This window comes from Schistocerca cancellata, chromosome 8 (genome assembly GCF_023864275.1).
Source record: "Schistocerca cancellata isolate TAMUIC-IGC-003103 chromosome 8, iqSchCanc2.1, whole genome shotgun sequence".
Lineage (NCBI taxonomy): Eukaryota > Metazoa > Arthropoda > Insecta > Orthoptera > Acrididae > Schistocerca > Schistocerca cancellata.
This window is the reverse complement of record NC_064633.1, coordinates 490,372,050-490,398,477: the sequence shown is the minus strand read 5'-3', so window position 1 is coordinate 490,398,477 and position 26,428 is coordinate 490,372,050. Positions and strand designations below refer to the sequence as shown.

At 46.1% G+C, this 26,428-nt stretch overlaps 1 protein-coding gene across 1 annotated transcript in view; it reads right to left on the bottom strand.

The window, feature by feature from the left end:
- Positions 1-26,428, bottom strand: part of LOC126094443 (heat shock protein 75 kDa, mitochondrial) — a 308,018-nt gene that overhangs the window by 121,291 nt on the left and 160,299 nt on the right. The gene's annotated exons all lie outside the window — the stretch shown is intronic.

Below are 26,428 nucleotides of genomic sequence, written 5' to 3'. Positions count from 1 at the left end.
TTTGGCGTACACATCGCGCTGTGTTCTGCTAATCTGGCGCAGTTACAGCTTCTCATCTGTCACATCTATATTTTTTGTAGGCTGTAGGAACTGTGTCGCGTAATAACAGCTGTACCACTTCACAGTCTGACCATCCTAGGCCCATAAAAGACGTATTGTTTACACTGGAAGATAGGAGTACAGTATTAGTTACAATTAATAAGAAAATAGGGCATTTCAACGTATTGTTTAATTATTGTAATTGTGGAATGCACAGTTAAATACATCTTTCGTGGCTCAAGGATCGTCAGACCGTGACCGAAATCGATCGTCAGAATAAAAATAAGTACACATGTGTATCGCATGATACAGTTCCTAACTGTTGGATCCATCTTTGTGTGCATAATTCAGCAACCAAACACATTTAAGTGAGAACAGTGTCTTCTGATTTCAATGTGAGTCTGACTGCGTGTCAGTGCCTTTAGCCACTGCATTTGGCACTTAAACCCACTCTTCAATCCATTATCACGGTATTTCTTTCGCTTGACGACTTTGGTGGTCAAACATATTTAATTTAAGAAGAAATACGGTCCTCGCAAACAAAAACCGTTGTCGAAGCACATGTAGGTACACAATATCCGGAGGATGGCTGAAAAGGACATTCACTGACCGCTTGGGAGTGGCTCCGAGAATGTTTCTATATTGCACGAGCGTTCATTGGTTCGCACTCTATTATTTACTACAGTGAACGGAAGAGCATCAGCGTATAGAGGTGTTTAGCAGCTTTAAATCCGATAGTTTGAAACCGATGCAGAAAGTCAGAAACAGTGACGTCTACGGAGCAAATGGTACCAATTTGAGTTAGTGGCGAAGGTCAAATCTGTAACTCCCTAATCTCAATCAGGGTCACAAATTTAAGCGAAATGAAATTGCCATGATGTCCTATTATAATAGTGAAGAGAATAAGACTGACTCTAAATAAAGTAGACCGCACGTCTTCGCTGCACGTGGATACGTTGAAGCAATTATAGTTATGCTTTTCGACAAACAAAAATCACAATCGACCCAATGGGAGCAATATTTGATCTGATTGGACGAAAACGGCTCTGCCCAAAAAGCCGCCAAGACACAACCGCAAAGCTAAAACGGTGGATATATGGTGGAACGTGAATTGGTTTACAAACAAAAAATTTGCCCACATCACTAGAGATGCAGTCATTGGCTGAAGAGAAGACTTCGCAGTCCAGTCGCTCAATCATCTGCCTGTCATAAACAATTTTATTTGATCTCACAGTGAAGCAGCACTTTTCTGCATCCCATTCAATGAAAAGAACTTCAACTGCCAATCAAGCAAACCCGTAACACCAGCCCTGGCACCGACAACATTTGCCTTCACAGGCATTACATCGTTTTCAAAGAATGCAGCCTGCAAAATGTCTCTGTACAACAAGGGAAATAAATCGTACTTATAGTGAAGCAGAGAAGAGTCTCGTCACTGCCGGCCGCTGGTGGCCGAGCGGTTCTAGGCGCTTCAGTCTGGAGCCGCGCGACTGCTACGGTCGCAGGTTCGAATCCTGCCTCGGGCATGGATGTGTGTGATGTCCTTAGTTTAGTTAGGTTTAAGTAATTCTAAGTTCTAGGGGACTGATGACCTCCGATGTTAAGTCCCATAGTGCTCAGAGCCATTTTTTTTAGTCTCGTCATGTCGAATCCCATAGGTCAACTTCGGTACGCCCCTGTATCAGCAAATGAAATAATTATTAAAAACACGACTGGAATGTGGGTTAACCAAAATGCATCTCTCCAGGTTACCTCCAGTAGACAAAATCGAGCTGTCGTATATCTTGATGGATGGCTGGTACACAAAAAGCCCAGCAATATGACCACTCAAATCACAAGTGCCGATGACTATTCGCTAAGGTGTACAGAATGTTATTCTGCTGATGATGCTGTTAGACCAAACGATATCAGTTACCTCGACCGCACGATGTTGAGACTAATGTACGACTCGCAGCCTGCGTGCAGATACCCGGTTCCCAGACTACAACAAGAAACAAACTTTCTCGGTTCGTTGGCCCATTCTTTGTAGGGGCGCACATCCCGTCACAATGCGCAAAACGTAATGATCGCTGTCGAGACCTCTATTAGATTACAGTGGGATCTTTTACGACAGTGGCATCATACAGTATTAGCACTTCCCGAATTAAGAGAAATACACTACCGCTGCATTAGAACCTATGTAGGGACGTCTGCTCTTGGAAATATCTGTTGATATTCGATGCCACTTCCTGGCAGACAAAATTATGTTGCGGAAAATCCAAATTACGTAACTAGCCACTGTTTAGAAATTGGCTGACCCACAGGAGATTCTTCAACGCGTTTATCATCTCTCTCTTGAAGCAGAAGCAGTTCAGTGGAACAGTAAACGCGATTTAATAAAACCACATCCTAAATGACCCTGGTCACCGGACTAACCAACATTTCTAAATACTCGTGAAATCTTCTCGGGTGATCAGCCGAGTAAAGGCGTCGTCTTCTCGCAACGTTTCGAAGGGTTTCGTACCCATCATCTTCACTTCACTTCGCTTGAAGATGATGGGTACGAAACCCTTCGAAACGTTGCGAGAAGACGACGCCTTTACTCGGCTGATCACCCGAGAAGATTTCACGAATGGAATACGCCGAGAAAGTCTCAAATCACATTTCTAAATACATTTTCCTTGTCTTTACACTTGAAACAATATCTGCCTGCTCCCGAAAAGACAAACGCTATTCATTAACGATATATTCACTGCAGCCGTACAAATGCAGTAGACAGACGCGATTAAGACATTCACATGTGGTTCAGAAAATAGCTGATCAATCTTAAATGGATAGTGTCTTCTTTTGTCCTAATGTCCAAGGAGAGCAGTCACACTCATTCCCTCACTCCCTCCGTACTTCAGAACAAGCCAGTGCTCAAGGCGGAGGCCACGGCCAATCACGTAAACGGTGTCGTGAGCTTTGCGACCCGTGAGGTCTACGTTGTGTTTCCGCCTACAAATATTTTGGCCGGACAAAAAACGCTGCAACGGAGTAGGGAAAAGGGGGGGGGGGAGAGTTTTGCCCAACTGCATTGTAGTTATTATGGTTTATTTCAACTTTTTCTTTCTACATTACTGCAGCAAATGATTAAACTTATTATTTTATGAATTTTAAATTCTCAAGCAATTTTTTTTGTATGAAAGCCAGATATTTTAAACGTAATCTTAAACCCCAGAGACGTTAAATACTCTTCTAACGTCTTCAAACCTTTGGTCAACATCTATGTATCTTTTTCTTCTTTTTTTGAAGAGGGCGACGATAATCTTATTTATTTTCTTCTTTTTTGAAGACAGAGACGAGAATCTTATTTAATTTCAAATATAGCATTTAACGCTTTTTCCTTCTGTTTATTTATCAAGAAGTATACATTTTAGTTTCCTATGTGAACCTTCGAAGATATTCGTGATCCTGTGTAGCTAGCTAAAAACATTGCACATTTCAATTGGTATACTAGGATCTTCTATCCGTTGATTGACCTTTTGTCCACTGGGCATTTCCTCTACCATCCACGTTTCATCAAAACTGTTTGCTGGAGGACATGTCACTGTAGGCACACATGCTGCAAAACAATGTTTTTTTTTCTCGATCCATGCATTCCTCCCTTATCCCCAGTTCTCGTATTTTCTTTCCCAAACATTGGATGAAGTGAAAGTTGCTATCGCAAAGGGGCGTTTCGGGGAACACTGTTTTCACAACTTTAATTCTAGCCATGTAAGTGCCAAGCACTATAGTTTTTGGTGACCACCCAGGCATCGTGTTTTTCAATGCAGAAAAAAATCTGTCATATGTATGTTGACTTTCGTCAGGTAACAAAGCAAATAAAACAGGAAATACCTTCGCCTGTTCTCCTGTGCTATCGATATCAGCGTGTATGGTGTACAGTTGTTTGATTTGTTTCGAACAATTTCTAATGACCTGTCCGTAAGAACGGTTCCATTTTGACACGGAATTTTCTCAGTTTCTTCCAAGTCGAACACTAGGATTCTTCTGTCAGGAACAGACCAGAAGACAGTTTTCAAGAAACTGTTACCTGCAGTTAATTTCAATATGTCTTCGCTCAGTTGAATCTGCAAACCAATGCCAAGGTTCTGGGACGTCGCACTAACTTCCCTGTTTGCTTTACACAATTCAGTCTTGTAGTTCCCATAGTTTGAAATATTTGCGACGCAATCTAAACCTTTATCTTTCAAATCGTGAAATATCTCTTTAAAAATTTGGCAAATTGGCAGCATCTTTTTCTTGGGGAGTATTTTAGAGCAGTTACGAATTCGTTTCTTAATCACCACATCTGCTTCGTCACGTTGGCAATAATGTTGCTCTTCAACTATGATTCTGCAACAACAATTTTTAGTCGGCCTCGGCACTTACTCCGTTCGGAATTCACGCACAACCAGATCGTATACCCATCATATTTTCTGTGCACACGGTAGCGATGATCATCCTTGAGAATGAAAGGCTTCCCTTTCATTGTTGTCATTATTTCAATTACTCCCACTGTATAGAATTCAAGTGCCTTAGGCCTATGAAACTATATGAACACGAAGGCTGTCGTCGAGAACACTGCCTGACTGACGGTGACAACAGTTTCGCTGCTGGTGAACGGCTGGCGTAAATCAGCGGTGGGGGAGAGCACCTAAAAAAGGGTAGGAAACACCGAGGACGAAAGTCCAAGTAACCACGAAAACACTCCACATCGCTTGTACTAACCATCTCCTCGTATCTGTCTCGTTAACGAGCGACTGTATAAACGTTGTTGACTGGAGATCAGTTTTGAATTCTCTATGTCGTACACACTAAACTTGGATCAAATTAACACAGTTCTGGGTCAGTCTAAATTATCACGAGGAATGCTTGCGAACACTACTAAATCACAGCTGGCTTCGTGTTGCAGAGAAGTAAAATAAGCGGAAGAAACTTCTCAACCTTAAAGAAACTTCTCCATAGTCGAAAAACGTCGAAAAAAGTCCGATAACCGTAAAGTAAATGAAAAGAAACAACATAATTCTCAAAGTTGAACACTTGTAGCGATCAAGATTGCCGTCTGCTGTATTTGTGCTGAGTCTTCGTTTTAATCGCGGCTGTCAAATTTTTTACGCACTAGCTGCCAGAGGCGCTGTGTTTCAGCATCAACATTATACGTTTATTGTTTGACTTTACAGCACAACTTTCTTCGGTGACAATAGCGTACATAGTTCCATATTATTGTTCTAAAGAGTTGTATCTACTCAACGGAAAGCTTCTCTTAAGCTACCTTTCCTAACAAGATAGCCTCCTTCTGAGATGTGCTAAATTAAGATTTTTCCACAGTGTGCAAGAATTATATTTCAAGTACCAGTCTAGCTGAATATTATGACACGAAAAATGAAGTTGTTCAGACGGCCCATACCGAGCCTTTCCGAAACTGGTGACCCCGATATAATCGGCATGCGTAAACAGCACATAAAAGGCCCGACATAACCAACATGCGTAAGCAGCACAAAAAAAGGCAAGGACTTCCATAAAACCAAGTTCGAAAAATGACACGGGCACCGGCTGCGGCAATACCTTCAGTATCCACACGCAGTGTGGCTGCCGTCTTTCTAGCCACACAACCTGTTACTACGGTTTGAGCAAGTTGGGGTAAACTTTCATTAGACTAGAATATCTACAGATTCCACGAAGTTTGCCAAGGTGGTCAGCCACCTCGATCACTATTTCTCTGGAGATAATGTCGCCACCTGAGACCAACTCCCACGGTTAACTTAAGGCGGAACTTACTTGCAAAATCTCTGCCTCATAAGAAGAATGCGTACACCAATTTTTGACACAGGAAGACATCTGCGACAGAAAAGCATCGCAGTACCTGAGGCATTCGAGAACCAAAGTCGACACCTGGATCGTACCAGACAACCTGCTACGTATCTACCGCCAACCCCCGCAAGTCAAAGCTATTACAGCTTCGCAGACTGAGATGCCTTTAGACGCAGTCGGAGGCCTGGGAGAAAAGATACAAGACGCCATTGGTTACATGACCGGACTACGATTCTCTTGCAGCCAAGGTCGACTGTTAACAAAACAAATCAGAGAACTGTTATCCCGTCGCAACTCTAGCAACGACAGGAGTCGCTACCACAATAGGTCACGTAGCCATTCTTCAACAAACTCTTCGATACCTCGTGAAAACAACAGTTCATTTACAGGTATCAAAGAAGGTTTGGGGATCACGCGCCCAAGTGCACTTCATCCTGCGCCTACCCAAACGCCAGCGGCAGTCGGGATTAGCAACTATCCAGTCACTTCCTGACCTGTCACGAGGGACAGTACAAAATATCAGATGGAAAGCCAAGGTTTTAAATTTCGCATTTAAGAAACTTTTTACGCAAGAAAGTCGTCAAACATACCATCGTTTGACCACTGTGCAGACCCCTGTATTGAGGACATAGCAATAAACATCCCTGCTGTACAGAAACGAATGCAAACAAGTCACCAGGTTTGGATGGAATCCCAAACCAGTTTCGCAAAGAGTACAATTCACTTAGTGTCTTAGTGCAAAGAGGACACCCAGACTTAGCTAGCGTCTATGGAGAACATCTCGCCCGGTGCGAAGTCTCAAGCGACTGGAGAAAAACGCACGCGACTCCAGTATATGATGATGATGATGATGATGATGATGTCCCATACTCCGAGGAGCGTAGGGAACGATGCGGGAGACCCGCACCGCCAACCAGGCAAGGCCCTAGCGGAGGTGGTTTGCCATTGCCTTCCTCAGACCGTAATAGGGATGAATGATGATGAAGATGATGATAAAGACAACACAACAACACCCAGTCATCTCGATGCAGGGGAAATCCTTGACCCCGCCGGGAATCGAACCAGAGACCCCGTGCGCGTGAAGCGAGAACGCTACCGCAAGAACACTAGCTGCGGACTCCCGTATATGAGGAGGGTTAAAGAACGGACCAGCAAAATTACACACGAAAATCCTTAAAGTCGACTTGTTGCAGAATTATTGTATACATTCTCAGTTCCAATATATATTAAATATGAGACGGAAAAACTTCCGTCCACGAATCAGCACTGTTTCAGAAAGCATCGATCCTGCGAAAATCATTTTGTCCTTTTCTCACATGATATCCTTCGAACTATGGACGAAGGGCAATAGGCAAATTCCATATTCCTAGAATTCCGAAAAGCATTTGACATGGTGTCCCACTGCAGACTTAACGAAGATACGAGCATACAGATTAGGTTCCCACATATGTTAGTGGCTGAAAGACTTCTTAATAGAATCCAGTGAGTTGTCCTCGATGGCGAGTGTTCGTCTTCTGAGACACAGGGATCTTTCACAGTGCCCAGGCGAAACGTTACATTATTTGCTATATACGTAAGTGATCTGTCAAACAGAGTGAGCAGCAATCTGCAGTTGTTTGCTGATGATGCTGTGGTGTACGTGAAGGTGTCGTCCTTGAGTGACTGTATGCAGATGAAAGATGACTGGTTGGTTGGTTTGTTTAGAGGCGGGAGAAGGAAACAAACTACGAGATCATCGGTCCCTTGGAAGATTACAAGAAAACAATAGAGACATGCAAAAAACAGAAGAGAGTAAAACAAGAAAGCAGATTACAGTGGCTGGCCGACCACGAAAATAAAAAGGAAACGCCAGCCACCCTGCAACACATTAAAACCTCCACCCTAAAAGCACTAGGGTGGAGGACACAGAGGGACAAAGGACATGCGCTAAAACTCAGATCAAATGATAAAACCCACCCTCACGGATGAAACGTAAAACCAAATCAGCCGATGAGGCGTTGTCTGCTAAAATCAATGATAACGAGTCCGGCAACCGAAGATGAAGTTGCAGGGCAGCCAAAGAAGGACAGAGCAGAAGAATATGGGCCACTGTCAACCGGGCACCGCACCGACACTGAGATGGATCTTCATGGCGCAGAAGGTAACCATGGGTGGCCCAGGCACAGTCAATGCGGAGCCGGCAGAGAACCACAGAGTCCCTACGAGAGGCCCTCATCGAGGATTCCACACATTCGTGGTCCCCTTAATGCCTTGCAGTTTGTTGTGCGTACTGAGATTTTGCCATTCCATCTCCCAAATCTGAAAAACCTTGCGGCGTAATAATGAACGCAGGTCAGTTGCGGGGATGGCCATATCCAAAAGTGGTTTCCGTGTAGCCTGTTTGGCCAGCTTGTCAGCAAGTTCATTTCCTAGGATTCCGACGTGACCAGGGGTCCAGATGAACAACACTGAACGACTGGACCGTTCCAGAGGGTAGATAGACTCCTGGAAGGGCACTACCGAAGGATGACGAGGTTAGCACTCGTCGATAGTTTTCAGGCTGCTCAAGGAGTCAGTACATAAAAGAAAAGACTCCCCAGGGCATCAAGAGAGATACTGAAGTGCGCGAGAAATGGCCACCAGATCTGCAGTGAATACACTGCAGCAGGAATGCTGTTCAATATGACCGCCGTGAACGTAAGCAAAGCCAACGCGACCATCAGCCATCGAGCCGTCGGTGTAAACCACTTCAGAGCCCCGGAACATGCCAAGAATCGAGATGAAGTGACAGCGGAGAGCCGCAGGGATAACGGAGTCCTTAGGACCACATGAAAGGTCCAGACGAAGCTACGGCCGAGGAGTACACCTTGGAGGTGTACGTGAACGGACCGCAAGTAGAGGTGGAAAAGGGAAGGACTCCAGTTCGGAGAGAAGGGTTGGTTGGTTGTTTGGGGAAGGAGACCAGACAGCGTGGTCATCGGTCTCATCGAATTAGGGAAGAATGGGGAAGGAAGTCGGTCGTGCCCTTTCTGAGGAACCATCCCGGCACTTGCCTGGAGTGATTTAGGGAAATCACACGGAGAGAAGGGACCGCACACGAACCGCAATCGTTAGCCGGTCCTGGGCCGCCGATGCGGGAGATGCAGTACCACGGGCGGGAAAAGGAGATGGTAATTCGGATGCTCAGGAGAACTACGAACGTGTGCATCGTAACTGGCAAGCAGTTGTGCACGTCTGATCTGCAATGGAGGGACCCCAGCATTCACCAGTACACTGGTCACCGGACTCGTCCTAAAAGCTCCTGTCGTTAGTCGAACACCGCAGTGGTGCACAAACGAGTAAATGCAATGCTGAGGGCGCTGCCAAACCATAAAGCACACTCCCATAGTCAATTCAGGATTGGACAAGGGCCCTGTAGAGCCGCAGCAGCTTAGAGCGATCTGCACCCGAATTGGTGTTGCATTGAGGTGCTTCCGGCACTTCTGTTTAAGCTGAAGAAGGTGAGGAAGCCAAGACAAACGAGTGTCGAAAAGCAGTACTAAGAATCGATATGTTTCCACTACAGTGAGTGGATTGTCATGACAGTAACATTCTGGACCCGGATGAACGGTACGACGCCGACGGAAGTGCATGACACACGACTTTGCGGCTGAAAACTGGAACTTGTACGCTAGAGCCCATGACTGCACCTTGTGGATGGCTCCCTGTAGGCGATGCTAGACCGTTAACAGTTAATGGCTACTAAAAATAGAGATACACTCAATACAAAGCCCTGTGGGACTCCAGTCTCCTGGATATGGATGGAACTATGGAAGGCACCAACTTGGACACGTAAAGTACAGAGCGACAGGAAGTTTTGGATAAAAATAGGGAGCAAGCCCTGGAGACCCCACTCATACAATGTGGCAAGGATATGATGTCGCCAGGTCGTGTCTATTCTTTACGTAAGTCAAAAAAGACGGCAACCAGGTTTGGCGTCTGGAAAAGGCTGCTCAGATGGCAGACTCGAGGGACACAAGGTTATCAGTGGTAGAGCGACTGTGGTGGAAGCCACCCTGACGTAGAGCCAGTAGGCCACGTGACTCCACGACCCAACCCTACTGCCAACATGCCATATGTTCCAGCAGCTTACAAAAAACGTTGGTGAGGCTGATGGGCCGATAGCTATCCACATCAAGCGGGTTTTTACCGGGTTTGAGCAACGGAATGATGGTGCTCTCCCGCCAGATACGGTTGAAGACGATGGGGAGATGTCGCCTGTAGTCAGACGAGAGAATTTAATCATCTGGCTGTGGATCCCATCTGGCCCAGGAACTGTGTAGGGGCAATGCGCAAGGGCACTGAGGAGCTCCCACTCTGTAAATGGGGCGTTATAGGATTCATTGTGGCGTGTAGCGAATGAGAGGACGTTGCCTTCCAGCCACCGTTTGAGTGTGCGAAAGGCTGGGGGTAATTCTCCGACGCAGAGGCTCGAGCAAAGTGCTCGTCTATCGCGTCTGAGTCGGTAGATAACATGTCATTTATGGTAACACCAGGAACACCTGTTGGGGTCTGGTGCCCTAAAAGATGCTTAATCATTGCCCAGACTTGGGAAGGTGACGTATGGCAACTAATGGTCGAGACGTTACTCTCACAACACTCCTGCTTCCGTCGTTTGATAAGTTGGCGAACGTGGGCACGGAGCCGTTTAAAGGCTATGAGGTGCTGCAGAGAAGGGTGCCGCTTATGCAGCTGTAGAGCTCGCCAACGCTCCTTAATTCCTTCAGCGACTTCCGGCGACCACCGAAGGACTGACTCGTGCCTCGGGCAACCTATAGAGCGAGAGATCGCGGTTTCTGCTGCAGAAATAATTGTTGTAGTACCTGCTCAACCATCACATCGATGATACCGTGTGGGGGAGATTCAACGGTGACAGCAGAGATGAAAGTTTCCCAGTCCACCTTGTTTGAAGCCCATGTGAGCAGGCGTCCATGGGCCTGACGCTGGGGCAGTGATGGGAAGACAGGTAAGTGGTCACTAGCACACAGGTCGTCATATGCTCTCCAGTGGATAGATGGGAGAAGTCCTAGGCCTCAAATTGATAAATCAATGGCCGAGTAACTACCATGAGACACACTGAAATGTGTGGCGGCCCAGTATTTAAGAGGCACAAGTCTAACTGAGACAGTAAAGTTTCGACATCTCAGCCTCGGCCAGTAAGCACAGTGCCACCCCACAAGGGGTTATTGGCGTTAAAATCTCCCAAAAGTAGGAAAGGATTAGGAAGGTGATCAATCAGTGCAGCTAATACATTCAGGGGTACTGCACCATCTAGAGGAAGATATACATAGCAGACAGCTATTTCCTGCGTCGTCCTTATTCTGACAGCCACAGCTTCAAGAGGGGTTTGAAGGGGCACAGGTTCACTACAGACTGAGTTTAGGACATAAACGCAAACTCCACCGAACACTCTATTATTGTCTCTATGGTTCCAGTAATATCCCTTGTAACTGTGGAGGGAAGGGATCCGCATTGATGGGAACCAAGTTTCCTCGAGGGCAATGCAGATAGCAGATGTAAAGCTTAACAGTTGCCGTAGCTCAGCCAGGAGGATGACATCGTGACACTGGGAAGGCATAGAGCATTCTATGAGGTAGTTTACGCCTCAGAGTCACCTGCTGCCACCGATTTATTGCCTGAGCAGTCCATAACCATTGTGTCTGAGGATCTGACGAGATCCAGGTCCTCAGCGGACACCAAAATCTCCACCCCATCCTCAGACACAGAGCTTGTAGGTAGTGGTGGTGTGGGTGCCACCGCAATTTCCTTGGTCTTAGGGGTTTTCTTTTTGGATTTCTCTCGCTGCTCCTTGAGTTTCCCTGGCTAGAAGGACTTCACTGGCTCAGTCTCCAGGCCTTAGAATGAGTGTGAAGCCCTACGACCAGCTGCTTTTGGGCTCTTCGGCCACTGGCGGATGTCGTCTTTCCCACTAGAAGAAAACTGGGAAGGGAGTGACCAAAGGGACCACTTCCTAGCGAGAAGCCAAAGAAGACTTATGCTTCTCCGGCTTAGAAGTGGGGACGGATTTCCCCGATGGTTGGGGGGTGTTGCTCCCACAGCAGTGGTGCAGGAGCAATAGGAAGGGAAATGCCTCCCACCATCAAGGGGGCAGGTGTAGTCTTCCGGCTCTGAGAGGTGGCTGGGGTTGGCAGAGCTGATGATGCCAGAACTGTTGACCGGCAGCATAAGGCGATGTCGTACGCACAGGATGCAGGCATTCAAATTTCCTCTTAGCCTCAGTATAGATCAGTCAGTCCAGGGTCTTGTACTCCATGATTTTCCTTTCTTTCTGGAGAATCTTGCAGTCTGGCGAGCAAGGCGAATGGTGCTCTCCTCATTTGACAGAGATGGGAGGCGGGGCACATGGAGTATTGGGATGTGATGGGTGTCTGCAATCTCGACAGGTGACGTTGGAAGTACAGTAGGAAGACATATGGCTGAACTTCCAGCACTTAAAGCACCACATCAGGGGAGGGATATAGGGCTTTACATCACACCGGTAGACCATCACCTTGACCTTCTCGGGCAATGTATCACCCTCGAAGGCTAAGATGAAGGCACCGGTGGCAACCTGATTATCCCTCAGACCCCGATGGACACGCCAGATGACATGTACACCTCGCCACTCTCAATTGGCGCGCAGCTCATCGTCAGACTGCAAAAGAAGGTCTCTGTGAAATATGATACCCTGGACCATATCTAAGCTCTTATGGGGCGTGATGATTATAGAAACATTCCCCAGCTTGTCAGTAGCGAGTGACGCCCGTGACTGGGCAGTGGATTCTGTTTTGATCAAGACTTCCCCAGGTCTCATTTTGGACAAGCCCTCCACTTCCCCTAACTTGTCCTCTAGATTCTCAACAATAAACTGAGGCTGCATCATCATGAAAGATTCCCCATCAGCTCTCGAACATACAAGGTATTGGGGCGAATAAGATCCGCTGACATCCTTAGCCCGTAATTCCTCTCATGGTGTGGCCAGGGAGGGAACGATTTGGGGTCGTACTTCTGTTGGTTGAATTGAGCTCGTGAACGCTTAGAGACTGCTGGTGTTTCACCACCAGCAAGAAATGATGGACTTCGCTTCAGTGCATTTCATCCGCCCTGATGCCACCCACTCTGACCAGGGGCCCTCCGCACGGACGCCACCCAGCCACAGCAAAGAACACCTGGCAGGATAGCCATTGCCGGGAGTTCCAATGCCCCAGGGGGATGGGCATCTACCCCTTGGCATACGTGGGGAGTTAACGTCGCAGGTATCAGCAGAGCGATCCCTGTATTGTCAGGGGGCTAGAAGCAACAGGGTACATGGCGGCCCCACCACAATGGACTGGCTACCGTGCTGGGTATCAGGTGCAAACAAGTTCATGTTCATCGTCGACGCAGAAAGCGACACTGCATAGTGCATGGTGGAAAACGCACCCAGGAAGGTGTCCTCGCCCAGGAGATAGAGAATGGGCGGGACTGCATTACGGCGACAAGAAAGTGGGCTAAAGATCTCAATGTACGATGGACACAATGCACCATGTAAGGCGCCCTTGCCCAAATGGCCCGCTCTTCGGGAAAATTTTGAAGAATGGAGGTCAAACCCTACAGGTGACCATCACGTAAGGACCGAAACGTGTGAAACTTCTATTAGTCGCCTCTTACGACAGGCAGGAATACCTCAGACCTATTCTAACCCCCGACCCGCAGGCGGAGTGTCCTTTGTGTTAGGCGGACGTGTCATGTGACAAGACGAATCACGCTACAGATAAAGGTCTATAGCTCTACTGTGCAAGGATGTAAAAGATGGGCGATGGTCATGCTTTGTAGGGCTTACAGAAAAAGCATCGATTCTTTGGCAGCTGGTAAAAGTTTGTCTTTCTTCGTAACGGAAGCAATGCTTCTGATGGTTTTAAAGTAAGTTATGCAACTATTCAAAAGAAAATGTGTTATCTTAACGTCACGCACCTAATTCTAACATTTTTTCACGCTTGCATTTTGGTCTATTTCACCACTTTTTACAGCTGCTCACGGTGGACAACAGCAACATGTGTTAACGTCATTTTTCGATGTCCCTACTGTGCAGTAGTACAGTATCTTCTTCCACGTATGTGCACGGTAAATACTGCAGTTATAAATCGAAGCGAAACACACAAAATTAGATCAACCACGTGCAACAGGGTATCTGTTTCCTCATTAAATAATTTATAGACAGGTCGATAATAGTTTTCGTTTCATAAACACTGGTTCTTTTTTATTTAAGACCTACGAATAACATTACTTGACGGTATTGTGGTAAAATGTATATGTTTCTCCTACTGCGTTAACACGGTCGCCGGTTTACACACAAAGCAGTACGCAGAACACTCGTCCTGACAAGCTGGGGCCTGCAAACTACCTGGTCAGTACTTTCAACAATCAGCGATTGAGTAGAAATGCATGTGTGTACGGACAGCAAAAATGCAAGCTGCCTATAGCGATATTACAACGAAAAAATATTCTAATACATATTCACAACAGCCAAATATTTAATACAATTGCGTTACACAGTCTCATTATTTGTGGAGTGCTTACAGGAAGTCTCCAGAGCTTGACTCCTACACACAAATGCATTAATTACGCTAATTAAGAGTACTATTTTCGGATCAGTTAATCAATTTTCCTTGAGAATCCACAAACAATGAAACCCCAAACAACCTTAAGTTAATGTTTACCACCATTCTGCGGAATATGCTATAAAGTCACATACACTGCAGCGCCAAAGTACTAACCTCACTATTTTTTTTCTTTACCTCCCACTAAAGTGAATGACGAAAATCCTTGTAATTGGAATAATACTAAAAAAAAGAATCTTTTATAACAAAAGACCACAACCTAATCCTCTCACTACAGAGCACAGACCTAGAATGGGGAGCACATTTGCTAAGAGCAGTGCAGCGCTACAGCTATTGGCTCAGATCAACAGAACATGCTTGACAAATAATTCAGATCGTTCGGATACTTTTCAGTACAGGTTACATTGCGACATACCGATCAGCTCTTGCACAAGAGCTGTTGGGCAAAGATCTTCAATTGCTAATCATTCACATGCATATTTCGCTAGAAGAATGGATGCAATACACTAGGCTGATACACACCCGCATAACGAGTTCTGTATTTTGTGGCGTAGTCTACAAGGTTTACCAATTTTCAAATTTGGCGTCCAACCCGTTTTACGATCAGTTTTACCAGTTTCCAGATTTGGTGTCCTCCCACACTGTCCATTTATCAATTTCGAGATTTGGCGCCACTCGACTATGCTACGACATTATTTTATACTGTCTACGTACCTCCCCGCGGTGTACGTACGACGTAATTATGGTGTGATTGCAGTGAAGGTATGATGTATGTACGGGGTACACGTGGCGTATTTGTGACATAATTGTGGGGCACTTGTGGCGTAATTGCGGCGTACGTGCCACAATACGCAATGGAAAATCCAATCTGTCAATTATACAATCAGCGCAGATCTGTTGTCCTACCAAATTGCCAATTTCCTAGCAATTTCCAGATTTTATGTCCTACAAATCTATCAATCGTGCGGACAACACTAGTAATTTGCTACTGTTAACCTGACAAATTTTATATGTTTTTATTCTCTTTCCGCTGCTTCGTTAACTGTATTTTTAAGGTAGACATTTCCAGGAGCAGTAGTGGATTCTGAGCATCATTTGTTGAATATGGAAATTAACAGTTTAAACCTACTGAAGAAATTGGAAAACGGTACGAAATTAAGGAGATGAGCCCTTGATAAGGTTCTAGCTGAGAGTTTCAGAGGAATTGACTGGAAAAGCAAAATGGCTAAGCAGAAATGGCTAGAGGTCAAATGTAAGGATTTAGAAGAATATTTCACCAGGGGAAAGGTAGATAAAGCCTACAGGAAAATTAAACAGACCTTTGGAGGATAGGAAGCAGCTGAATCAATATCAAGAACTCAGAAGGAAAACCAATACTAAGCAGTGGCGTGAAAGCTGAAAGGATTATTTAGCGGGCTGTTCAACGGAGATGGACTTGAAGGCAATATTACAGACAGGGAAGTGGTCGTAGATGAAGATAAGAATAATTTCACAAAGCTCGGAAAGATCTAAGTCGAAACAAGACCCCAGGATTAGACGACATGCCGTTAAAACTACAGACAGCCTTGGTATAGCCAGCCATGACAAAACTCTTCCATCTGGTGTGCAAACTGTATGAGACAGGCGAAATACCCTCAACCGACAACGAGAATGTGGCAATTCTAATTCCAAAGACAGCAGTTGCTGTCAGATGTGAAAATTACCGAACTATAATTTTAATAAATCATGGTTGCAAAATACTACTGCAAATTCTTTACAGAAGAATGGAAAAAACTGATACAAGCTAACCTCGGAGAAGGTAAGTTTGGATTCTCGAGAAATGTAGGAACACCCATACTGACCCTACGGCTCATCTTACAAGGTAGATTAAGGAAAGGGAAACCAACATTTACAGCATTTGCAGACTTAAAGAAAACTTCGGAGAATGTTGACTGAAATACACTCATTGAATTTATGAAGGGGTAAAATATAGGAACCGAAAGGCAATTTATAGCTTGTACAGTACGGCAATTACAAGAGTCGCGGGGCAAGAAAGGGAAGCAGCGATTGAGAAAGGAGTGAGGAAAGGTTGTAGCCTGTCCCGATGTTATTCAGTTTGGAAACCGAACAAGTGGTAAAGAAAACCAAAGAAAAATTTGGAGTAGGAATTAAAATCAAGGGAGAAGCAACAAATATTTTGAGGTTTGTCGATGGCGTTGTAAGTCTGTCAGAGACAGCAAAGGAACTGGAAGAACATTTGAACGGAGTGGACCGTGTCTTGAAACGAGGATAATAGATTAACATCGTTGTTGTTGTGGTCTTCAGTCCTGAGACTGGTTTGATGCAGCTCTCCATGCTACTCTATCCTGTGCAAGCTTCTTCATCTCCCAGTAACTACTGCAACCTACATCCTTCTGAATCTGCTTAGTGTATTCATCACTTGGTCTCCCTCTACGATTTTTACCCTCCACGCTCCCCTCCAATACTAAATTGGTGATCCCTTGATGCCTCAGAACATGTCCTACCAACCGATCCCTCCTTCTAGTCAAGTTATGCCACAAACTCCTCTTATCCCCAGTTCTATTCAATACCTCCTCATTAGTTACGTGACCTACCCATCTAATCTTCAGTATTCTTCTGTAACACCCCATTTCGAAAGCTTCTATTCCCTTCTTGTCTAAACTATTTATCGTCCATGTTTCACTTCCATACATGGCTACACTTCACACAAATACTTTCAGAAACGACTTCCTGACACTTAAATCAATACTCGATGGTAACAAATTTCTCTTCTCCAAAAACGCTTTCCTTGCCATCGCCACTCTACATTTTATATCTTCTCTACTTCGACCATCATCAGTTATTTTGCTCCCCAAACAGCAAAACTCCTTTACTACTTTAAGTGTCTCATTTCGTAATCTAATTCCCTCAGCATCACCCGACTTAATTCGACTACATTCCATTATCCTCGTTTTGCTTTTGTTGATGTTCATCTTTCAAGGCACTATACATTCCGTTCAACTGCTCTTCCAAGTCCTTTGCTGCTTCTGACAGAATTACAATGTCATCGGCGAACCTCAAAGTTTTTATTTCTTCTCCATGGATTTTAATTCCTAATCCGAATTTTTCTTTTGTTTCCTTCACTGCTTGCTCAATATACAGATTGAATAACATCGGGGAGAGGCTACACCCCTGTCTCACTCCCTTCCCAACCACTGCTTCCTTCTCATGTCCCTCGACTCTTATAACTGCCATCTGGTTTCTGTACGAACTGTAAATAGCCTTTCGCTCCCTGTATTTTACCCCTGCCACCTTTAGAATATGAAAGAGAGTATTCCAGTCAACATTGTCAAAAGCTTTCTCTAAGTCTACAAATGCTAGAAACGTAGGTTTGTCTATCCTTAATCTTTCTTCTAAGATAAGTCGTACGGTCAGTATTGCCTCACGTGTTCCAATACTTCGACGAAATCCAAACTGGTCTTCCCCGAGGTCGGCTTTTACTAGTTTCTCCATTCGTCTGTAAATAATTCGCGTTAGTATTTTGCAGCCGTGACTTATTAAACTGATAGTTCATCAAAAGCAAAACGAACATAATAGAATATGGTCGAATTAAATGGCCGCGCTGTCTAAGGTGTCTTGGTTAGTTTAAATTAGGTTAAGTAGTGTGTCAGCTTAGGCACCGATGATCTCGGCAGTTTGGTCCCATAAGCCCTTACCACAAATGTTCAAAAAAAAATGTCGAATTAAATCAGGTAACGCTAAGGGAATCAGATTAGGAAACGGTACAATTAAAGTAGAGATTATATTTGCTATTTGGGCAGCAAAATATAGTTGATGGCCAAAGAAGAGAGGATATAAAATGCAGAATGGCAATGGCAAGTGAAGCAATTCTGAAGAAGAGAAATCTGTTAACATCTAACATAGATTTAAGTGTTAGGAAGCCTTTTCTGAAGGTATTTGTCTGTAGTGTAGCCATGTACGGAAATGAAACATGAACAATAAACAGCATAGATAAAAAGAGAAAAGAAGCTTTCAAAATGTGTTGCTACAGAAATATGCTGAAGATTAGATGGGTCGATCACGAAACTAATGAGGAAGTACTGAATAGAATTGGGGAGACAAGAAGTTTGTGGCACAACTTGACTAAAAGAAGGGATCGGTTGATTGGACACATTCTGTGACATCAAGGCATCACCAGTTTAGTACTGGTTAGAAGTGTGTGTAGGAGGGGGCAGAGGGGGGGGGGGGGGTTCAAATCGTACAGGGAGACGAAGATATGAATACACTACGCAGATTCAGAAGGATGTAGGTTGCAGTAGTTATTCACAGATGAAGATGCTTGGAGAGGATAGAGTAGTATGAAGAGCTGTGTCAAACCAGTCTTCAGACTGAAGATCACAACAACATCATTTATTCCACACACACACACACACACACACACACACACACACACACACACAGGGTGTACCAGAAATGTTGATAAAAACTTCAAGGAGTTGTAGTGGGTGCCTTGAGGAACAAATCGAGAATAGAGAACCGTGTCCGGAAACGTCACCCAATAACGTTACAGAGTGTCGAAGTTACCGTTGATCACGATTTTTTGACTGTTACCACTGGTAGCGGAGAAGATGGAGCTAGCTGCTGCGTAGACAGACTTTGTCTCCCACAGATGTGATGCTCTGTTGCCTTGGTGGATGATAGTTTCAGACACGGATTTCCATCTACAGTTTATTTGTCTCCTGTGTTCCGAAAAACAATGGAGATTTTAGAGGATTCCAGGGGAAAATAAACTCCGGATGGAAACGTGTGTCCTGCACGGTGCAACTCTGGCACTGTGAATGCAGGAGAAAGATAAAGGTTCAAATGGTTCAAATGGCTCTGAGCACTATGGGACTTAACATCTGAGGTCATCAGTCCCCTAGAACTTAGAACTACTTAAACGTAACTAACATAAGGACATCACACACATCCATGCCCAAGGCAGGATTCCAACCTGCATGCTTCGCAGAATGTGTTTTTCATAATTAAAAGAAAAGATGGGAGTTTTGAAAAAGTTTCGCCATTTTATATACAGAAGGGCTTAGAAGCTATTGCTTGCACATTAAAATCTGTAAAGCGCTTGCGAAATGGCACCTTGTTGGTTGAAACATCTAGCTTCCAACAAGTCCAGAACCTTCAGAAGGCACAATTTCTTGGGGAGTTTGCGATAGAGACTGAATTTCACAACACCTTGAACTACAGCAAGGGTGTTGTGACTTGCAGAGATCTCGTTGACATTCCCCAAGACGAACTGAAGGCTGAATGGTCCCGGGAAGGAATTGTCGACGTGCAACAAATTATGAAACGGGTGGATGGTGCTCTCATAAAGACTGACTGATTTATCCTTACATTTAACAGCACCAAATTGCCAGAGCATGTGAAGGCAGGTTTCCTACGTCTCAGTGTACGGCCTTATTACCCCAACCCCATGCGGTGTTTTAAATGCGAACACTTTGGACACACTACTCTCGGCTGTAAAGGGGAAGCCACTTGCGGGAATTGTGGTAAAGCCGCCCATGAGAGAGTTGGTTGCTCCTCTCCTCCCAAGTGTGTCAACTGCTCTGGGGATCACCCTGTGTGGAGTAGGGAATGCAGAGTTTTCCTTGAGGAACGGAAGATCCAGGGACTGAAAACTACAAAACGCATCCCGTATGGTGAGTCGAAGAAAATTTACAAGTCCATGCAGCCGCCCACGTTCGCTGCTTCCTTTTCTTCCGTTCTCAAACAACCAGTCTTGAAAACTGATGCCGCTACACAAACGGAGGTTGCTACTAGCACCTGCGCTTGTCAATGTACGTGTGCTGCTGCCGTTCCTGTGAAGCCTGCTGCTCCCCCCCCCCCCCCCCCCCCGGCCTTCTGACCAGGCTGTGGTAGCTGCCCCTTCCCGGGTCCAGTCTTGTGCACTGCCCAGTGCTGCTACACCCCCTACTGCTTCTGAGGTTTTGGCTCCAATGCCACCTCAGGCCAGAACATCGAAGCCAAAGACAAAGGTGAAGACTCGCCCACTAAAGGAGACTGCAGTTATACAGTCTCCTGATGTGGATGGCATTCTCTCAGACGTCTCTCTCGACTCCTTTTCTGAGACGATGGAGGTTGACGTCAGACTGGGGCAATCATCTCGCCCCAAAACTGAGCCTCCACCTGTTGTGGGCTCTCCTCCCCGACAGAAAGTGAGGATGAAGGTACTCCCATCCTGATAGATGGCTCCCATTATACGGTGGAACATGAATGGATTCCGGGCACATGTGGAGGAACTGAACCTCCTAGCACGGCAACGCCCCCTGTGCTTGTGTTTACAGGAAACGCATTTAAAACTATCTGATGCTCCTGTACTAAGGGGCTATACGTCATATCGCAAAGATGACCTGACTGGAGAAAGGGCCAAAGGCGGAGTCGCTGTGTTTGTCAATAATGACCACCACTCCTCTGCTCTCCCCCTGGACACTGACCTGCAAGCAGTTGCAGTTGAAATTCATTCACCTCGGAGGCTTACCGTTTGCTCCCTTTATTTACCCCCTCTGAATGCAATGACCTTAGACGCTCTCACAGATCTTATCGACCAACTCCCCCGCCCATTTCTCCTCCTGGGAGACTTCAATGCCCATCATGTCCTGTGGGGCTCCACTTCTCTTTGCGCTCGAGGTCGAATTTTGGAGAGCCTCCTAACATCTCAAGTGTTGTGCATCCTCAACACAGGTACTCCGACTCATTTCTCTACTGCTACAGGGTCATTCTCAGCCATTGACCTATTTTTCTGCTCTCCAACCCTCACCGACTCTGTTCACTGGGAGGTCATTGACGACCTTCATTCCAGCGATCACTTCCCTATCCGCATTCATCTCCTGGATGATGTATTGCTGGAGCAGCGGCCACTATCGTGGATGATTGGCAGGGCTAACTGGCCACTGTTCACTCGGTTGGCTGTCTTTGACCGCCACAATAACGTACAGGAATGGGTGGATCACATCACGCTTGTGGTCCATCATGCTGCTGACCTGTCCATGCCACAGTCTTCTGGCACTCTTAAGCGGCGCCTTGTGCCTTGGTGGACAGAAGAGTGCCGTTCAGCCATCCGGGACAGGCGTGCGGCCCTTCGCCGATTTAAATGCCGCCCAACAGCGGTCAATCTTACCGCCTTTCGAATCGCGAGAGCCAGGGCACGCCGTGTCATTAAAGAGAGCAAGAAAAGGTCATGGCAGGAGTTCCTGGACTCCATCAGCCGTTCCACTTGTTCCACAAGAGTATGGGAAGCCATCTGGAGGATTTCCGGTAAACATAGCCGTTTACCAATAGCTGCTGTCCTGAACCAGGGATGCCTCCAAACAACACCCAGAGCCATTGCTCAGACGCTGGCAGAGCATTTTGCACAAAGTACTGCCACTGCAAATCAGGATCCAGCGTTTCGTCGCTACCGTGCGACTGTCGAAAGAGCGACCTTGGACTTTCTGTCGAACAGTTCCGAGTCCTACAATTCCCCTTTCTCCATGTGGGAACTTGAATCGGCACTTACTGAGACTTCTGACACTGCACCAGGTTACGACCGCATCCGGTACTCCATGCTTCGACATCTGCTAGCGGCGTCAAAGGAAATCCTCCTCGAATGTTTTAATCTCATATGGCAGACAGGAGTGTTCCCCACCTCGTGGAGGGAGGCAATCCTCATCCCTCTCCTCAAACCAGGAAAGTACCGCACATGTCCCGGTAGTTATCGTAGTATCGCCTTGACAAGCTGTGTCGGAAAGACCCTGGATCGGATGGTTAACCGGCGTCTGGTCTGGCTGTTAAAGACCAGACAGCTCCTTAGCCGCTTTCAGTGTGGATTCCGAAAATTTCGGTCCACGGTCGACAACCTGACCCTCCTAGAGGCGGCTATTCAACAGGCTTTTCTCCGTCAGCATCACTTTATCGGTATCTTCTTTGATATCAGTAAGGCATATGATACTACTTGGAGACACTGTATTCTTGCACAAATGCATCAATGGGGCTTTCGTGGCCGCCTCCCCATTTTCATTCGGTCTTTCCTGACTCAGCGGTTTTTTCGGACCCGCATTGGTAACACACTGTCTGATCGCTTTGAGCAAGAGAATGGTGTCCCCCAGGGCAGTGTTTTAAGCGTTACCCTCTTTGCCATAGCCATCAACAGTATAACGTCTACAGTGAGGAGTCCAGTACAGTGCTCCTTATTTGTGGACGACTTTGCTGTTTTCTGTTCCTCCTCCAGTGTTGCAACCGTGAGCCGCCAGTTGCAACTAACAGTGCGGCGGTTAGAGGAGTGGGCTGCAAAGACGGGTTTTCGGTTTTCTGCCGATAAGTGTGTTTGTGTTCATTTTAATCGTTCTCGTCATCTTTTTACTTTGCCTGCCTTGCATATGGGGGATACTGTCCTACATTTTAGAGACACAGTGCGGTTTCTAGGCCTAATTTTTGACTCCAGGTTGTCATGGCTGCCACACCTACGTGACTTGAAAGCCAGAACGCTGAAGGCACTGAACATTCTCAAGTGCCTCAGCCACAGGTCTTGGGGCGCGGACAGGGCGCGTCTCCTTCAGTTTTATGGAGCTTTTGTGCGTTCACGGCTGGACTATGGCTGCACAGTATATGGGTCAGCGAGGCCATCTTATTTGCGGATCCTTGATGCTATTCACCATGCTGGGATCCGACTGGCCACGGGTGCTTATCGGACCAGTCCCGTACCCAGCCTCTGTGCTGAGTCTGGCGAACCGCCACTTACCATCCGGCGGCAGCTCCTGCTGGTGCGCCAGGCTTGTAAGTTTCTTGCAGCTCCCAGCTCGCCTGCTCACCGTCTTGTTCTTGTTGCCCATCCACCTCTGGACCACCTTTTTTCCCGCCGTCCCCGGGCTACGTTGCCGTTTGGGATCCGTGTGCAACGTGTACTAGAGTCCCTCGGTGTGGAGTCTGTACAACCCCAAATCCAAGGTTTTAACCGCCTGCCACCCTGGTTACTGAAGAGGCCCAGAGTGATTTTAGATTTATTGCAGTACAAGAGAGATTGCACTCCTGCCACCGTTTTTAATGCAGCATTTTCTGCCATTTTATCTGAGCACCACGACTATGTAGCTGTTTTTACGGATGGGTCGAAACAAGGGGATTCTGTTGGTTGCTCAGTTGTTTTTCCATATCGTGTCCTCAAGGTCCGACTGCCTCAGACTTTCACTGTCTTTGATGCAGAATTGTCTGCGATCTTGCGGGCACTGGAGCACATGAGACATTCTTACTCTCCTAAATTTCTTGTCTGTTCCGATTCACTCAGTGCCCTTCACTCATTGCAACGTTTGTATCCGGCAGACAAAATAGTCCAGACCATCCAGGATGCCCTCCTCCGAATACAGCGACTGGGGAAGGTTGTAGCTTTTTGCTGGGTTCCGGGGCATGTCGGCATTGCTGGGAATGAAAGGGCAGATCTCGCAGCCAAGGAGGCGTGTCTCGATCCACAAGTATCTCAGTGTGCTATCCCCTTGCACGCACTCACCTCGCTGTTGAGCTCACGGGTCATGCGACAGTGGGAGGGTGAGTGGCAGGAAGTGACTGACAATAAGCTCCGTATAGTCAAGCCCACAACGCGTGTGTGGTGTACTTCCTTTCAGCCCCATCGACGGGACGAAGTTCTCCTCACTCGGCTTCGAATAGGCCACAGCCCTATGACTCATGGCTTCCTTCTCCGGCGAGAGGACCCTCCAATGTGTGGTGCTTGTGGCGTCCAGGTCACTGTGCGCCACGTTTTATTGGATTGCGTTTTATTTTCTGACCAGCGGGTCGCGGCTGACTTGCCAGCGGACCTGCCATCTCTTTTAGGCAACACTCGGACGAATGTGGTTAAAGTTTTGAAGTTCTGTGCCCTGTCAAATGTTTTTACAAAGATTTTAGGGAGAGGATTTTAATTTGCTCACTGTGTGACAAGCTCGCCCATATTTTATGTAAGTGGCCAGCCAATAACAATTTCCTGTGACATTTTTGTTGCTAAGTTTCCCCTTTCCTTAGGTTTTACTTTCTTATGTAGCATTTTCCTTCTTTTCCTGCTTTCTTTGAGTGTGCGCCTTAGTTTTCTTAGGTCTGTCCACATTCGTTCCTTTTAATGTGTGTCAGGGCGCTGATGACCTCGATGTTGAGCGCCCATAAGCCCCAACACACCACCACCAACCTGCGACCGCAGCGGTCGCGCGGCTCCAGACTCTAGGGCCTAGAACCGCTCGGCCACCTCGGCCGGCGAAAGATAAAGAAGTGTTTCCATAAATAATACATTAGGAATGGGACGTGGGCAAAAGAGATCCTACAAGTGAGAAAGACATAATGTTCATTTTATTGTTAACTGCCGACGTTCGATATGAGCACCGGAGATGTCAACACGTTGCTGTACAGTGCCAGATTTGCTCCTGGTGGCCAAAATCGGAACTAATTTTTTTCCAGCGTACATCAGTTCCCCACTATCGCTGCCATACGATAATTATAGCCCACACTGGACATTCGTGACTAGTTGCACTTTAATTACAACCACCTGGTACCACAAGCAGCAAGCCGTAAGTTCATCAGTTAACTTTGTCGTGAAGTCGTCTCTCCCACAGTACTTGATAACGCTCTGTATATATACAAAAACAAGACATCTACAAAAAACGAAAATAGAAGTAAAAATGTCGGTATAATCCTGGATAGCCACCTAAAATGGGCAGAATAGATAGTTACAGCGTGTAGATAAGCTCTCTGCTGCTTAAATAGAACTTAGAAACAAAGGGGAAAAAACTAAATCTGATCAGTTATTTATCTGCCGAATCTTTTATTATTGCGCCCAATGGTCTTGCCGCGTTGGTAACTGTGGTGTCACCGCCAGACACCACACTTGCTAGGTGGTAGCCTTTAAATCGGCCGCGGTCCGTTAGTATACGTCGGACCCGCGTGTCGCCACTATCAGTGATTGCAGACCGAGCGCCGCCACACGGCAGGTCTAGAGAGACTTCCTAGCACTCGCCCCAGTTGTACAACCGACTTTGCTAGCGATGGTTCACTGACAAAATACGCTCTCATTTACCGAGACGATAGTTTAGCATAGCCTTCAGCTACGTCATTTGCTACGACCTAGCAAGGCGCCATTACCAGTTACTATTGATGCTGTAAAACATGTACCGTCAAGAGCGATGTTCACCATTTATGGATTAAAGTTAAGTATTCCACAGCTACGTCCTTTTTTGCTAGTCTAATTTCCTTGACCTGTTCCAGACCTCACGCCAGCCTGCGTGAGCTAAAACGCGTGACTTTCGGCTTCCTCTCATACAGGGTTGGCTCTCTTGCCAATCCACAACAGTAACAGCGGTTCCCGCCCTATCACCGAAGTGAAGCTACGTTGGACTTGGATGGACGATCATCTGGGGAAATTTGGATGCCGTTGGCTGACGGACATGGAAATCGTCGAAGTTGCGTCCAGATGAAAGACTATATGACATTTCCTATATGACATTATTATTATTATTATTATTATTATTATTATTATTATTATTATTATTATGACAACTGTGATGAAATCCAGCACGAGAAAAGTAGCGCGGACAGCAGACGACTCGAGCTAGCCATGAGTTTTTGTGCAAGGTGTGTATGACATTTGGTTGTTTCATCATCTTAGTCATTAAAATCAGTTAAGGGGGTTGGGTGATGGCATGATACGTGTAATGACTCTGCCCGAGGGATGGCAGCAATATGCTTTTCATTGTTCCGTTGCAGCTCTTACAGTATAGAGGGGTTATGTGAGTACGCTTGACCCTTCCTCTTGTCCCAATAGTAACAAATCACAAGCGGAGATGTCAACTGATATTAGAGACAGTCAGATTTTACTCCCTTTTGTGACAGTCCTTATCTCATAGAATATCTCACGAACTCCTGCACAGTTTACTTGTGTGGTTTCTCTATTCTGTCATTATCTTTTCGGTTGACCT